The sequence below is a fragment of the Salmo trutta genome, chromosome 9, assembly GCF_901001165.1.
Source record: "Salmo trutta chromosome 9, fSalTru1.1, whole genome shotgun sequence".
Classification (NCBI taxonomy): Eukaryota; Metazoa; Chordata; class Actinopteri; order Salmoniformes; family Salmonidae; genus Salmo; species Salmo trutta.
Genome location: NC_042965.1, coordinates 47,181,716 through 47,200,277, shown reverse-complemented (window position 1 = coordinate 47,200,277; position 18,562 = coordinate 47,181,716). Strand labels below are relative to the sequence as shown.

General features: G+C 44.2%; 1 pseudogene; it reads right to left on the bottom strand.

The window, feature by feature from the left end:
- The window catches only part of LOC115200673 (methylcrotonoyl-CoA carboxylase beta chain, mitochondrial-like), a 30,428-nt pseudogene extending 11,916 nt beyond the window's left edge, over positions 1-18,512 (bottom strand).
- Positions 18,513-18,562: the final 50 nt, after the last annotated feature.

The following is an 18,562-nucleotide window of genomic DNA, read 5'->3' as shown; positions in this document are numbered from 1 at the left end:
GGTAGTAGAAACTGATAGTGACCAGCCTAAACCCCCAGGTAGTAGAAACTGATAGTGACCAGCCTAAACCCCCAGGTAGTAGAAACTGATAGTGACCAGCCTAAACCCCCAGGTAGTAGAAACTGATAGGGACCAGCCTAAACCCCCAGGTAGTAGAAACTGATAGTGACCAGCCTAAACCCCCAGGTAGTAGAAACTGAGTAACCAGCCTAAACCCCCAGGTAGTAGAAACTGATAGTGACCAGCCTAAACCCCCAGGTAGTAGAAACTGATAGGGACCAGCCTAAACCCCCAGGTAGTAGAAACTGATAGGGACCAGCCTAAACCCCCAGGTAGTAGAAACTGATAGTGACCAGCCTAAACCCCCAGGTAGTAGAAACTGATAGTGACCAGCCTAGTACTCACCTGTGACCACTGTATCTCCGTAGAAGGCTTTGAACTCATCAAACCGGCTGCCATCGACAATCCTGGCTATCACCTGGCAATCACACAGTAGAACACAGATAGATATATTATAAACACAACCTAACAGTCCATTTAAAATGCCCCTCTGGGACATGGACCCCCATAATAACAATAATAATAACAATGAACCAGTACAATAGGGTTTTAGCTCATCCATTCCCCTTGGACCCCCATAATAACAATAATAATAACATTAATAATAACAATGAACCAGTACAATAGGGTTTTAGCTCATCCATTCCCCTTGGACTCCCATAATAACAATAACAATAATAATAACAACAATAATAATAAAAATGAACTAGTACAATATTGTTTTAGCTCATCCATTCCCCTTGGACTCCCATAATAACAATAATAATAACAATAATAATAACAATGAACTAGTACAATATTGTTTTAGCTCATCCATTCCCCTTGGACTCCCATAATAACAATAATAATAACAATAATAATAACAATGAACTAGTACAATATTGTTTTAGCTCATCCATTCCCCTTGGACTCCCATAATAACAATAATAATAACAATAATAATAACAATGAACTAGTACAATATTGTTTTAGCTCATCCATTCCCCTTGGGACTCCCGTAATAACAATAATAATAACAATAATAATAACAATGAACTAGTACAATATTGTTTTAGCTCATCCATTCCCCTTGGACTCCCATAATAACAATAATAATAACAATAATAATAACAATGAACTAGTACAATATTGTTTTAGCTCATCCATTCCCCTTGGACTCCCATAATAACAATAATAATAACAATGAACTAGTACAATATTGTTTTAGCTCATCCATTCCCCTTGGACTCCCGTAATAAATACATTAATAAAAACGTGGGGAAGTACCTCTCTGACATCAAAGTTGCGTTTGAGGTTGGCTCCTACGATGCCATACAGCTCCTCAGCTGGGTAGAGAGGAGCCTCGGGGGGCTCAGTGGTCACCTGGCAACACACCAGGTCCATAACATCACGTCAATAGAGGGGCAGGAAGAGGAGAAGAGCAACAAACTACCTACATGTTTCAATGACCAAATCTCTTTTTCTTTCATAATTGTTTTTCTGAGAAAAGAAATGAAAAATAAAATCGAACAAACATTAGCTACACAAGAAACCAACAACTCCTTTGACATCAAAAAACGATAGACCTGTAATGCCGTCTATATTTTGGTTGGGGTTTATATTTTCTTTCCAAAAACACTTGAGCCGTTCTGTCTCTGGTCAACTCTCTCAGAATGATCTTCTGGACCCCTAACCAGTCAGGCTTCAAGACGGGTCACTCTTCAAGACGGGTCACTCTTCAAGATGGGTCACTCTTCAAGACGGGTCACTCTTCAAGACGGGTCACTCTTCAAGACGGGTCACTCAACCAAGACTGCTCTTCTCTATGTCACAGAGCCTCTTTCCTCCCCCCCCCCCCCCCCCCCCCCTGCTGACACCCAGGTGGCGACATGCATCTCTGCCTGGCAGATATCTCAGCTTGGATGTCGGCCCACCACCTCAAGATCAACAAGATGGCGCTGCTCTTCTTCCCAGGAAGGCCTGCCCGCTCCAAGGCCTGCCCGCTCCAAGGCCTCTCCATCACGGTTCACAACTCCACAGTGTCCCCCCCTCTCCCAGAGTTCAAAGAACCTTGGCGTGACCCTGGGCAACACTCTGTCGTTCTCTGCAAACATCAAAGCAGTGACTATGTTCTTGGTGTATGTTGAGGTTATAACCCACCTGTATGTTGAGGTTATAACCCACCTGTATGTTCTTGGTGTATGTTGAGGTTATAACCCACCTGTATGTTGAGGTTATAACCCACCTGTATGTTCTTGGTGTAGTTGAGGTTGCGGACTGCCTTGCGAGCCAGGTGAAGGGCGTGGCTATCGTCTAGAGCGTAGTGGTCTGTTACACCTGACTTCCTGTGGGACAGGAAACATGAAACAAACATGGATCAACACTGGATAGAGGAACCAGACCTAACCAATATCATACTGATATCTGCTCCATGGTACCATACAGTACCTACCATACCATACAGTACCTACCATAGCTAACTCATACCATACAGTACCTACCATACAGTACCTACCATACCTAACTCATACCATACAGTACCTACCATACAGTACCTACCATACAGTACCTACCATACCATACAGTACCTACCATACAGTACCTACCATACCTAACTCATACAGTTCCAGGTAGAACCCATGTAAAAAGGATTCTACATGGAACCCAGAAGTGTTCCTAGCTGGCACCAAAAAGGGCTCTCCAAAGAGTTATTCCTCTATGGGGGACAGCCGGAGAACCCTGTCAGGTTCTGGGTAGCACCTTCACAGTGTAACGAACCTGATCTTTTTAGAGGAAAGGTGAGACATTGTAGACATTAGGCCATTTAGGACCTGCGTCATACTGACTAATAGAAGAACCCAGTGGTGGAAAGTATTTAAATAAAAAAAATACTTTTTGGTATTTTTTTTTTACTATTTATATTTCTGACAACTTTTACCCCACTACATTCCTAAAGAATAGATGTACTTTTTACTCCATATATTTTCCATGACACCAAAAAGTTACATTTTGAATGCTCAGACAGGACAGCAATTAGGTCCAATACCGGCACCTATTAATAGAACACCTGGTCATCCCTACTGCCTCTGATCTGGAGGACTCACTAAACAGAGAACATCCCTGGTCATCCCTACTGCCTCTGATCTGGAGGACTCACTAAACAGAGAACATCCCTGGTCATCCCTACTGCCTCTGATCTGGAGGACTCACTAAACAGAGAACATCCCTGGTCATCCTTACTGCCTCTGATCTGGAGGACTCACTAAACAGAGAACATCCCTGGTCATCCCTACTGCCTCTGATCTGGAGGACTCACTAAACAGAGAACATCCCTGGTCATCCCTACTGCCTCTGATCTGGAGGACTCACTAAACAGAGAACATCCCTGGTCATCCCTACTGCCTCTGATCTGGAGGACTCACTAAACACACATACTGCGTTTGTAAATTATGTCCTAGTGTTGGAGTATGGCCGTCTGTCCGTAAATAAATTTAAAAAAAACAAAATTGTGCTGTCTGGTTTGCTTAATATTTGGAGTTTGATGTAAAGCATTTACTTTGACAATTGAGTATTTTTTACCACCACAGAAAAGACCAATGCTGTATTTGTATTTATTATGGATCCCCATTAGTTCCTGTCAAGGCAGCAGCTATTCTTCCTGGGATTTATTATGGATCCCCATTAGTTCCTCCCAAACCAGCAGCTACTCTTCCTGGGGTCCAGCAAAATTCAGGCAGTTTATACAATTTTAAAAACATTACATTCCCAGATTTCACAACACACTGTGTTCCCTCAGGCCCCTACTCTACTACCACATATCTACAATACACTGTGTTCCCTCAGTCCCCCTACTCTACTACCACATATCTACAATACACTGTGTTCCCTCAGGCCCCTACTCTACTACCACATATCTACAATACACTGTGTTCCCTCAGGCCCCTACTCTACTACCACATATCTACAATACACTGTGTTCCCTCAGGCCCCTACTCTACTACGACATATCTACAATACACTGTGTTCCCTCAGGCCCCTACTCTACTAACACATATCTACAATACACTGTGTTCCCTCAGGCCCCTACTCCACCACTACCACATTTCTACAATACACTGTGTTCCCTCAGGCCCCTACTCTACTACCCCATATCTACAATACACTGTGTTCCCTCAGGCCCCTACTCTACTACCCCATATCTACAATACACTGTGTTCCCTCAGGCCCCTACTCCACCACTACCACATATCTACAATACACTGTGTTCCCTCAGGCCCCTACTCCACCACTACCACATATCTACAATACACTGTGTTCCCTCAGGCCCCTACTCCACCACTACCACATATCTACAATACACTGTGTTCCCTCAGGCCCCTACTCCACCACTACCACATATCTACAATACACTGTGTTCCCTCAGGCCCCTACTCCACCACTACCACATATCTACAATACACTGTGTTCCCTCAGGCCCCTACTCCACCACTACCACATATCTACAATACACTGTGTTCCCTCAGGCCCCTACTCCACCACTACCACATATCTACAATACACTGTGTTCCCTCAGGCCCCTACTCCACCACTACCACATATCTACAATACACTGTGTTCCCTCAGGCCCCTACTCCACCACTACCACATATCTACAATACACTGTGTTCCCTCAGGCCCCTACTCCACCACTACCACATATCTACAATACACTGTGTTCCCTCAGGCCCCTACTCCACCACTACCACATATCTACAATACACTGTGTTCCCTCAGACCCCTACTCCACCACTACCACATATCTACAATACACTGTGTTCCCTCAGGCCCCTACTCCACCACTACCACATATCTACAATACACTGTGTTCCCTCAGGCCCCTACTCCACCACTACCACATATCTACAATACACTGTGTTCCCTCAGGCCCCTACTCTACTACCACATATCTACAATACACTGTGTTCCCTCAGACCACTACTCTACTACCACATATCTACAATACACTGTGTTCCCTCAGGCCCCTACTCTACTACCACATATCTACAATACACTGTGTTCCCTCAGGCCCCTACTCTACTACCACATATCTACAATACACTGTGTTCCCTCAGACCACTACTCTACTACCACATATCTACAATACACTGTGTTCCCTCAGACCCCTACTCCACCACTACCACATATCTACAATACACTGTGTTCCCTCAGACCCCTACTCTACTACCACATATCTACAATACACTGTGTTCCCTCAGGCCCCTACTCTACTACCACATATCTACAATACACTGTGTTCCCTCAGACCCCTACTCCACCACTACCACATATCTACAATACACTGTGTTCCCTCAGGCCCCCTACTCCACCACTACCACATATCTACAATACACTGTGTTCCCTCAGACCCCTACTCCACCATGATGTCATACTGCCTGATACCTGCAGTGAAGATCCGCCCCTCCAAGATCCTCAGCAGAGACTGTCTCACCTGTTGCTGCTTTTACCTGAAAAACAACACAACGCATCAGTTCTACACAGCAGGGTCGTCGTGACACAGCAGGGTCGTCGTGACACAGCAGGGTCGTCAGGACACAGCAGGGATGTCAGGACACAGCAGGGATGTCAGGACACAGCAGGGATGTCAGGACACAGTAGGGATGTCAGGACACAGTAGGGATGTCAGGACACAGTAGGGATGTCAGGACACAGTAGGGATGTCAGGACACAGTAGGGATGTCAGGACACAGTAGGGATGTCAGGACACAGTAGGGATGTCAGGACACAGTAGGGATGTCATGATAGCACCGAAAAGATACATCATTTTCTAAATGCTAAATATCTATAATATGTTAGTCCTCACCAGAGGGGGTCCTCCCAGGAAGATGGTTCCTTGTTTCCTGACGATGATACTCTCATCAGCCATGGCCGGGACATACGCTCCCCCTGCTGTACACGACCCCATCACCACCGCTATCTGGAATAACACAACCACCGTTATCTGGAATAACACATCACCACCGTTATCTGGAATAACACATCACCACCGCTATCTGGAATAACACATCACCACCGCTATCTGGAATAACACATCACCACCGCTATCTGGAATAACACATCACCACCGCTATCTGGAATAACACATCACCACCGTTATCTGGAATAACACATCACCAGCCGTTATCTGGAATAACACATCACCACCGCTATCTGGAATAACACATCACCACCGCTATCTGGAATAACACAACCAACGTTATCTGGAATAACACATCACCACCGTTATCTGGAATAACACATCACCACCGTTATCTGGAATAACACATCACCACCGTTATCTGGAATAACACATCACCACCGTTATCTGGAATAATACATCACCACCGCTATCTGGAATAACACACAACCACCGTTATCTGGAATAACACATCACCACCGCTATCTGGAATAACACATCACCACCGCTATCTGGAATAACACACCACCACCGCTATCTGGAATAACACACAACCACCGTTATCTGGAATAACACATCACCACCGCTATCTGGAATAACACACAACCACCGTTATCTGGAATAACACATCACCACCGCTATCCTTGGAATAACACATCACCACCGCTATCTGGAATAACACATCACCACCGCTATCTGGAATAACACATCACCACCGCTATCTGGAATAACACATCACCACCGCTATCTGGAATAACACATCACCACCGCTATCTGGAATAACACAACCACCGTTATCTGGAATAACACAACCACCGTTATCTGGAATAACACACAACCACCGTTATCTGGAATAACACATCACCACCGCTATCTGGAATAACACATCACCACCGCTATCTGGAATAACACATCACCACCGCTATCTGGAATAACACATCACCACCGTTATCTGGAATAACACACAACCACCGTTATCTGGAATAACACATCACCACCGTTATCTGGAATAACACATCACCACCGCTATCTGGAATAACACAACCACCACCGCTATCTGGAATAACACATCACCACCGTTATCTGGAATAACACATCACCACCGTTATCTGGAATAACACATCACCACCGCTATCTGGAATAACACATCACCACCGTTATCTGGAATAACACATCACCACCGCTATCTGGAATAACACATCACCACCGCTATCTGGAATAACACATCACCACCGTTATCTGGAATAACACATCACCACCGTTATCTGGAATAACACATCACCACCGTTATCTGGAATAACACATCACCACCGTTATCTGGAATAACACATCACCACCGTTATCTGGAATAACACATCACCACCGTTATCTGGAATAACACATCACCACCGCTATCTGGAATAACACATCACCACCGCTATCTGGAATAACACATCACCACCGCTATCTGGAATAACACATCACCACCGTTATCTGGAATAACACATCACCACCGTATCTGGAATAACACATCACCACCGCTATCTGGAATAACACATCACCACCGCTATCTGGAATAACACATCACCACCGCTATCTGGAATAACACAACACCACCGCTATCTGGAATAACACATCACCACCGTTATCTGGAATAACACATCACCACCGCTATCTGGAATAACACATCACCACCGCTATCTGGAATAACACATCACCACCGCTATCTGGAATAACACATCACCACCGCTATCTGGAATAACACATCACCACCGTTATCTGGAATAACACATCACCACCGCTATCTGGAATAACACATCACCACCGCTATCTGGAATAACACATCACCACCGCTATCTGGAATAACACAACCACCACCGCTATCTGGAATAACAACATCACCACCGTTATCTGGAATAACACATCACCACCGCTATCTGGAATAACACATCACCACCGCTATCTGGAATAACACATCACCACCGCTATCTGGAATAACACATCACCACCGTTATCTGGAATAACACATCACCACCGCTATCTGGAATAACACATCACCACCGCTATCTGGAATAACACATCACCACCGCTTATCTGGAATAACACATCACCACCGTTATCTGGAATAACACATCACCACCGCTATCTGGAATAACACATCACCACCGCTATCTGGAATAACACATCACCACCGCTATCTGGAATAACACATCACCACCGCTATCTGGAATAACACATCACCACCGCTATCTGGAATAACACATCACCACCGTTATCTGGAATAACACATCACCACCGCTATCTGGAATAACACATCACCACCGCTATCTGGAATAACACATAACCACCGCTATTCATTACCTGTGCTATTCATTACCCGTGCGCTATTCATTACCCGTGCTATTCATTACCTGTGCTATTCATTACCTGTGCTATTCATTACCTGTGCTATTCATTACCTGTGCTATTCATTACCTGTGCTATTCCGTCTGAGGAGAGGCGAGCCTGGTTGAAGAAGATCCGTCCAAAGTGTTCTCTGTCTGGGAAGACCTCGGCCTGTCTGGGGAGGTTGGCTCCCCCAGAGTCCACTGCAGAGGCACACAATCACAAATCAACCCCTAGTCCCTCAGTCCACTGCAGAGGCACACAATCACAAATCAACCCCTAGTCCCTGAGTTCACTGCAGAGGCACACAATCACAAATCAACCCCTAGTCCCTCAGTTCACTGCTGAGGCACACAATCACAAATCAACCCCCCCTAGTCCCTGAGTCCTTTCCCCTCCTGAGTCCACTACAGGAGACAAACCCTGGGAGAGTGTTACATTGAGAACACAGCTATCTATCCCCATGCTGCCACCAGTATAGAGAGTGAGAGGGCACTCACCCAGGTATATACATGGCAGGTGGTTCTGCTGAGCTATCTCCTGGGCTCGGAGGTGCTTCTTCACTGTGACTGGGTAGTAGGTGCCTCCTTTCACCGTGGCGTCGTTAGCAACAATAACACACTCCACCCTGGATGGGAAGACGACCAATCAGATGAGTAGATAACAACAAAAAGGACTGCTGGAACAATAAGCATTATGACTGGAAGATAAGAGTCTGAAACACCATGTTCATGGACCTGTGTCTACAACGTCTACAGTAATCTGTCTACAGCGTCATACAGTACTCTACAGGACTCTACAGCGTATACAGGACTCTACAGGACTCTGTCTACAGCGTCTACAGTACTCTAGTGTTTACAGTACTCTACAGTGTTTAGTGTTTACAGTACTCTACAGCGTTTACAGTACTCTACAGCGTTTACAGTACTCTACAGCGTTTACAGTACTCTAGTGTCTACAGGACTCTAGTGTCTACAGGACTCTAGTGTCTACAGGACTCTACAGTGTTTAGTGTTTACAGTACTCTACAGCGTTTACAGTACTCTACAGCGTTTACAGTACTCTAGTGTCTACAGGACTCTAGTGTTTAGTGTTTACAGTGTTTAGTGTTTACAGTACTCTACAGTGTTTAGTGGCTACAGTACTCTACAGTGTTTAGTGTTTACAGTGTTTACAGTACTCTACAGGACTCTAGTGTTTAGTGTTTACAGTAATCTAGTGCTCTACAGTAATCTAGTGTTTACAGTAATCTACAGTGCTCTACAATAATCTACAGTGTTTACAGTTATCTAGTGTTTACAGTACTCTACAGTGTCTACAGTACTCTACAGCGTCATACAGCGTCTACAGTACTCTATTGTTTACAGTACTCTAGTGTTTAGTGTTTACAGTAGTCTACAGTGTCTACAGTACTCTACAGCGTCATACAGCGTCTACAGTACTCTACAGTGTTTAGTGTTTACAGTACTCTACAGTACTCTAGTGTTTACAGTACTCTAGTGTCTACAGTGTCTACAGTACTCTAGTGTTTACAGTACTCTACAGCGTCATATAGCGTCTACAGTACTCTAGTGTTTACAGTACTCTAGTGTTTAGTGTCTACAGTACTCTACAGTACTCTACAGTGTTTAGTGTTTACAGTGTTTAGTGTTTACAGTACTCTACAGTGTTTACAGTAATCTACAGTACTCTACAGTGTTTACAGTACTCTACAGTGTTTACAGTACTCTACAACGTCTAGTGTTTACAGTGTTTACAGTGACCTACAGTGTTTACAGTAATCTACAGTGTCTACAGTGTTTACAGTACTCTACAGTGTTTACAGTAATCTACAGTACTCTAGTGTTTACAGTACTCTACAGCGTTTACAGTAATCTACAGTACTCTACAGTGTTTACAGTAATCTACAGTACTCTAGTGTTTACAGTAATCTACAGTACTCTACAGCGTTTACAGTACTCTACAGCGTTTACAGTACTCTACAGCGTCTAGTGTTTACAGTACTCTACACACCCTGAGACTCTGCCAATCCCTGTGATGATGCCTCCTGCTGGAACCTCCTCTTTCCCATAGAGCTCGTATGCTGCAAACTGGGAGAATTCCAGGAACGGAGACCTGCAGAGAGAAACACAATACAGGAACCCTCAGACCTGGAAACGACAAAACAAAGTGGTTTTGGAGCCTCTACAGAGGATAAATCTACAACTAGTTGTCCAGAGAATAGTCACGTGTGTTTACCCTGGGTCCAGCAGTCTGTCTATGCGTTCTCTGGGGAGAAGCTTCCCTCTGGAGATGTGCAGATTTCTGGCACGTTCTCCTCCACCTGGCTCAACACATTATCAGACAGGCAGGTCAACAGACAGGCAGGTCAACAGACAGGCAGGTCAACAGACAGGCAGGTCAACAGACAGGCTGGTCAACAGGCAGGCTGGTCAACAGGCAGGCTGGTCAACAGGCAGGCTGGTCAACAGGCAGGCTGGTCAACAGGCAGGCAGGCAAGTCAACAGACAGGCAGGCAAGTCAACAGACAGGCAGGCAAGTCAACAGGCAGGCTGGTCAACAGACAGGCTGGTCAACAGACAGGCAGGTCAACAGGTCAACAGACAGGCAGGTCAACAGGTCAACAGACAGGCAGGTCAACAAACAGGCAGGTCAACAGGCAGGCTGGTCAACAGGCAGGCTGGTCAACAGGCAGGCTGGTCAACAGGTCAACAGACAGGCTGGTCAACAGACAGGCAGGTCAACAGGTCAACAGGCAGGCAGGTCAACAGACAGGCAGGTCAACAGACAGGCAGGTCAACAGACAGGCTGGTCAACAGACAGGCAGGTCAACAGACAGGCAGGTCAACAGACAGGCAGGTCAACAGGTCAACAGACAGGCAGGCCAACAGACAGGCAGGTCAACAGGCAGGCTGGTCAACAGGCAGGCTGGTCAACAGACTGGCAGGTCAACAGACTGGCAGGTCAACAGGTCAACAGACAGGCAGGTCAACAGGTCAACAGACAGGCAGGTCAACAGACAGGCAGGAAGGTCAACAGACAGGCAGGCAGGTCAACAGACAGGCAGGTCAACAGACAGGCAGGTCAACAGGTCAACAGACAGGCAGGTCAACAGGTCAGCAGACAGGCAGGCCAACAGACAGGCAGGTCAACAGACAGGCAGGTCAACAGACAGGCAGGTCAACAGGTCAACAGACAGGCAGGTCAACAGACAGGCAGGTCAACAAGTCAACAGGCAGGCAAGTCAACAGGTCAGCAGACAGGCAGGCCAACAGACAGGCAGGTCAACAGACAGGCAGGCCAATACCGGACATTACTACATCTGTTAACATTCAAAAGAGTTTTCACGTGAAGGTGCCAACCTAACTTACCCAATTTGATTTTCTCCGATCTGCCTTTCAACTCATCAACAAGGACTTGCATTCGTTCATAGTTTTCCTGAAAAGATACGTATAATAATGTGAAATGCCATAGTGTATTAGTGTAGTATGAGTGGGAGCTTCCGTAGCAGGTTACAGAGCAGGTTATAAACCAGGCAAGGACTAGCTAGTATCCTTGCTATTTAAAAATCTATCCTAGTCAGGCCATTCCTCTGTTCCAGCTGTCTGAGGTGTTATTAGAGAAGATACTGTTTGGCTTAGCGCAGAGAATTTAACCAACCTTAACTTAGCGATACTTACTCAATTCCCAACTTGGAAGACTACTGTCACGAGAATTTTCAATCCCAATGATGATGATAACTAAACAATCATTTAAGCTTTGACCAATTCCCCGAGGTTTGTAAGACCCTGAGTTTAATAATAATTAGGAAAAGTCTCAGATTCTGTAAAAGGTAAATTCTTTATTCAGAGAGTACTCTGAAGTCAGAAAATGAGAATAGTCATTTTATAACTCACACACACCAGTAGAAACTCCACCTCCCTTTAGTTGGGCTGTATTTTTCCACGATACTAACACATAATATCTCATTATCTTCTAGCCATTTCTAACAGTTACTCCCCCTTACCTAAGTTGGGGAGGCCTCTTTCCTGTTATTTGGTTTCAGATTTATCACAAGTCGACAGTTCAGTTGGCCTTGAATGTCTCAACTCTACCCAGCTCATATTGCGAAATAGTAACACAATGGTCTAGTCACACACATTATGAAATTATGACTCGAACACATTTCATACAATTATATGATTTCAGGGTGGAATACTTTAGTCATTACTTTAAACATATACATTCCTTAATCAACTACCAATGTCATTTACATCCATGTTTAGTTGCAGGGGGTTAGAAAAAAAACTTTATTAAATTAAATACGCTTTCTCTGCCCTTAACCTTGTTCTGAACACCTCCAAAATAAAGGTAATGTGGTTTGGTAAGGAGAATGCCCCTCTCCCCACAGGTGTGATTACTACCTCTGAGGGTTTAGAGCTTGAGGTAGTCACCTCATACAAGTACTTGGGAGTATGGCTAGACGGTAGACTGTCCTCTCAGCACATATCAAAGCTGCAGGATAAGGTTAAATCTAGACGGTTTCCTTTATTGTAAATCGCTCCTCTTTCACATTACCTTCTTGCCCTTTGTGCTGTTGTCTGTGCCAAATATTGTTTGTACCATGTTTTGTGCTGCTACCATGTTGTGTTGCTACCATGTTGTTGTTAAGTTGCTACCATGCTGTGTTGTCATGTGTTGCTGCCTTGCTATGTTGTTGTCTTAGGTCTCTCTTTATGTAGTGCCTCTCTTGTCGTGCTATGTGTTTTGTCCTATATTTATTTTGTATTTTTAATCCCAGGCCCCCGTCCCCGCAGGAGGCCATTTGGTAGGCTGTCATTGTAAATAACAATTTGTTCTTAACTGACTTGCCTAGTTAAATAAAGGTTCAATTAAATAAAAAAATATTAAAAGATGAACGTCATGGCAGCAACGCTAGATGGAGCCTATCTACACTAAAACTTCTGGGTTTTGGGATTTTGCCTTCAAAATAAAAGTCTGTGGTAAAATGTTATGTATATTATTCGAAATCCGTATTTTTTGCTGCTTTGCATAGCGGAGAATGTTACAATTATGTAAAATAATATTTATAGCTACATGGGGGGAATATATACTAAAGAGACTTAGTACTTTATATGTGAAATCTTCATCCCTAACTACAACGTTTTCAGACAAGATAGAACGACCAAAGGGGGCGGTGTTGCAATCTACTGCAGAGATAGCTTGCAGAGTTCTGTCCTGCTATCCAGGTCTGTACCCAAACAATTTGAACTTCTACTTTTAAAAATCTACCTCTCCAAAAACAAGTCTCTCACCGTTGCCGCCTGCTATAGACCCCCCTCGGCCCCTAGCTGTGCTCTGGACACCATATGTGAACTGATTGCCCCCCATCTATCTTCAGAGCTCGTGCTACTAGGCGACCTAAACTGGGACATGCTTAACACCCCAGCCATTCTACAATCCAAGCTTGATGCCCTCAATCTCACACAAATTATTAATGAACCCACCAGGTACAACCCCAAAGCCGCAAACACTGGCACCCTCATAGATATCATCCTAACCAATGTGCCCTCTAATTACACCTCTGCTGTTTTCAACCAAGATCTCAGCGATCACTGCCTCATTGCCTGCACCCGTAATGGGTCAGCGGTCAAACGACCTCCACTCATCACTGTCAAACGCTCCCTGAAACATTTCAACGAGCAAGCCTTTCTAATCGACCTGGCCCTGCTATCCTGGAAGGATATTGACCTCATCCCGTCAGTAGAGGATGCCTGGTTATTTTTTTTAAATGCCTTCCTCTCCATCTTAAATAAGCATGACCCTTTCAAGAAATTTAGAACCAGGAACAGATATAGCCCTTGGTTCTCCCCAGACCTGACTGCCCTTAACCAACACAAAAATATCCTGTGGCGTTCTGCATTAGCATCAAACTGCCCCCGCGATATGCAACTTTTTAGGGAAGTTAGAAACCAATACACACAGGCAGTTAGAAACGCCAAGGCTAGCTTTTTCAAACAGAAATTTGCTTCGTGCAACTCCAACTCTAAAAAGTTCTGGGACATTGTAAAGTCCATGGAGAATAAGAACACCTCCTCCCAACTGCCCACTGCACTGAGGATAGGAAACTCTGTCACCACCGATAAGCCCACTATAATTGAGAATTTCAATAAGCATTTTTCTACGGCTGGCCATGCTTTCCACCTAACTACCCTACTGCATTCAACAGCACTGCACCCCCCACAGCTACTCGCCCAAGCCTCCCCCATTTCTCCTTCTCCCAAATCCATTCAGCTGATGTTCTGAAAGAGCTGCAAAATCTGGACCCCTACAAATCAGCTGGGCTTGACAATCTGGACCCTTTCTTTCTAAAATTATCTGCCGAAATTATTGCAACCCCTATTACTAGCCTGTTCAACCTCTCTTTCGTGTCGTCTGAGATTCCCATAGATTGGAAAGCAGCTGCTGTCATCCCCCTCTTCAAAGGAGGTGACACTCTTGACCCAAATTGCTACAGACCTATATCCATCCTACCCTGCCTTTCTAAGGTCTTCGAAAGCCAAGTCAACAAACAGATTACCGACTATTTTGAATCCCACCGCACCCTCTCCGCTATGCAATCTGGTTTCAGAGCTGGTCATGGGTGCACCTCAGCCACGCTCAAGGTCCTAAACGACATCGTAACCGCCATCGATAAGAAACATTACTGTGCTGCCGTATTCATTGACCTGGCCAAAGCTTTTGACTCTGTTAATCACCACATCCTCATCGGCAGACTTAGTAGCCTTGGTTTCTCAAACGATTGCGTCGCCTGGTTCACCAACTACTTCTCTGACAGAGTTCAGTGTGTCAAATCGGAGGGCCTACTGTCTGGACCTCTGGCAGTCTCTATGGGGGTACCACAGGGTTCAATTCTTGGGCCAACTCTTTTCTCTGTATACATAAATGATGACGCTCTTGCTGCTGGTGAATCTCTGATCCACCTCTACGCAGACGACACCATTCTGTATACTTCTGGCCCTTCTTTGGACACTGTGTTAACAACCCTCCAGACGAGCTTCAATGCCATTCAACTCTCCTTCCGTGGTCTCCAACTGCTCCTAAACACAAGTAAAACTAAATGCATGCTCTTCAACCGATCGCTGCCTGCACCTGCCCGCCCATCCAGCATAACTTCTCTGGACGGTTCTAACTTAGAATTTGTGGACAACTACAAATACCTAGGTGTCTGGTTAGACTGTAAACTCTCCTTCCAGACTCACATCAATCATCTCCAATCCAAAGTGAAATCTAGAATTGGCTTCCTATTTCGCAACAAAGCATCCTTCACTCATGCTGCCAAACATACCCTCGTAAAACTGACCATCCTACCAATCCTCGACTTCGGCGATGTCATTTACAAAATAGCCTCCAATACCCTACTCAACAAGCTGGATGCAGTCTATCACAGTGCCATCCGTTTTGTCACCAAAGCACCATATACAACCCACCACTGCGACCTGTATGCTCTCGTTGGCTGGCCTTCACTTCATAATCGTCGCCAAACACATTGGCTCCAGGTCATCTACAAGACCCTGCTAGGTAAAGTCCCCCCTTATCTCCGCTCACTGGTCACCATAGCAGCACCCACCTGTAGCACGCGCTCCAGCAGGTATATCTCTCTGGTCACCCCTAAAGCCAACTCCTCCTTTGGTCGTCTCTCCTTCCAGTTCTCAGCTGCCAATGACTGGAACGAACTACAAAAATCTCTAAAACTGGAAACACTTATCTCCCTCACTAGCTTTAAGCACCAGCTGTCAGAGCAGCTCACAGATCTCTGCACCTGTACATAGCCCATCTTTAATTTAGCCCAAACTACTACCTTTTCCCCTACTGTATTTATTTATTTTATTTATTTTGCTCCTTTGCACCATATTATTTATATTTTAACTTTTAACTTTCTTCAAACTACAAATCTACCATTCCAGTGTTTTTCTTGCCATACTTTATTTACTTTGCCACCATGGCATTTTTTTGCCTTTACCTCCATTATCTCACATCATTTGCTCACATTGTATATAGTCTTATTTTTTTCTACTGCATCATTGATTGTATGTTGTTTTACTCCATGTGTAACTCTGTGTTTTTGTATGTTGTCGAACTGCTTTGCTTTATCTTGGCCAGGTCGCAATTGTAAATGAGAACTTGTTCTCAACTTGCCTACCTGGTTAAATAAAGGTGAAATAAAATAAATAAATAAAATAAATATAAGATAAAGAATATTATAAGGTGGAGCACATTGAGGAATGGTTGGAGCTTAAGTAAATTAATGGCAAGAACATAATAATAACCTACTGGTAAAAAACATACAATCAAAATAATGCTTGTAAGAGTCCTGTTTATTTACTGGTGATATTGTTCTTCAAGGAACAATTTTGAAATGTAATGTTTGAGAAAAGTCTCACTGTATCATTGTTCTATTGCACTGTACAGGAGAAAAACGATAGTTTGTGTGTCCGCAGAAATGACGGCGCCGCGTTGAAAGTCACTGAGCTCTTCAGTAAGGCCATTCTACTGACAATCTTTGTCTATGGAGATTGCATGGCTGTGTGCTCGATTTTATACCGGTCAGCAACAGGTGTGGCTGAAAAAGCCAAATCCACTCATTTGAAGGGGTATCCACATACTTTGTTATATATAGTGTATGAACTAACTTTATGTTCAAACTCACCTGTTTTTTTATTCTAGGGACTCCAGTGAGTAGACTGGAACCTAGTTTTATGGACACCAATCCAATGTTTTTCCATGTACAGTGCAATATTTATACCATATAGTGTGCAGGCACCCCACTTTAAGCTGTTTGACCACAGTAAAAGGCCACCAACACTCTGTATTATTCAGAGCCCCATGAAATGACAACATATATACATTATACAGACCCTATTGAGTCACTCCCTACATTACTTATATTGCGTCACCTAGAATCATTTTTGCTCTGTAAACCAAGATTGTGTATTTCATAAACAGTGATTTGCATTGGGGTCATTTATTTGACCTTGGAACATGTTTTAAACGCCAACTTGTATGAAAAATGTAACTTTAAAACGAATCACTGTTTAGACAGTTTTTTTCTTCATATTATTATTGTTATTATTATTATTATTATTATTATTATTATTATGAGTAAATACACGTTATTGACACTTTTCTCCTATGACGTGGGGGGACTTTTATTTTAAACATTTCCGGAATTCCATGATCCGGAAGTACTTTTTTTAAGCGTTGCTGAGGAGACGATGTCTGACCAAATGCATTTGCCCTTCTCAATGTTAGCTAGCTAGCCCTGACTAATTACTGTACATGTTAGCTAGCCCTGGTTAACTACAGTACATGTTAGCTAGCTAGCTAGCTAGCCCTGGTTAATTACAGTACATGTTAGCTAGCTAGCCCTGGTTAATTACAGTACATGTTAGCTAGCTAGCCCTGGTTAATTACAGTACATGTTAGCTAGCTAGCTAGCCCTGGTTAATTACAGTACATGTTAGCTAGCTAGCTAGCCCTGGTTAACTACAGTACATGTTAGCTAGCCCTGGTTAATTACAGTACGTGTTAGCTAGCTAGCTAGCCCTGGTTAATTACAGTACATGTTAGCTAGCTAGCTAGCCCTGGCTAATTACAGTACATGTTAGCTAGCCCTGGTTAATTACAGTACATGTTAGCTAGCTAGCTAGCCCTGGTTAATTACAGTACATGTTAGCTAGCTAGCTAGCCCTGGTTAATTACAGTACATGTTAGCTAGCTGGTGATACAGGGGTTGAAACTAAATTGCAAACAACTGACAATAAGCCAGCTAATTTATCTGGATAGCATTACTACACTCATTGAGAGTAATTCATTTCCAAGGGCAGTCCGAGCTAGCAGCGTCTCACAATGATAAGTTTCCCATTGACCCTCCACCACCTACCGCAAACTCCGCGGACTGTGTGTCAGGCTGTGTACCGACTGCTGCCACTCTGTCACCGTGGTAAAGTCGTGTTGTTGCTACTGGCAATCCTCTGCAACGAAGCAGGGTCAGCCATGGCCTGAAAGTCTGAAGAAGCATGTTTTTTGACAGCTAACTAACTAACCACCTAGTTAGCAACTGTGCAGAGATATTTGTTATTGCTCGACCCATAAAGCATTGATCAACCCACAGTATGTTAGTTTACCGCCGCCTCCTGGACGGGCGAAGGGGAAATACATCTAAAA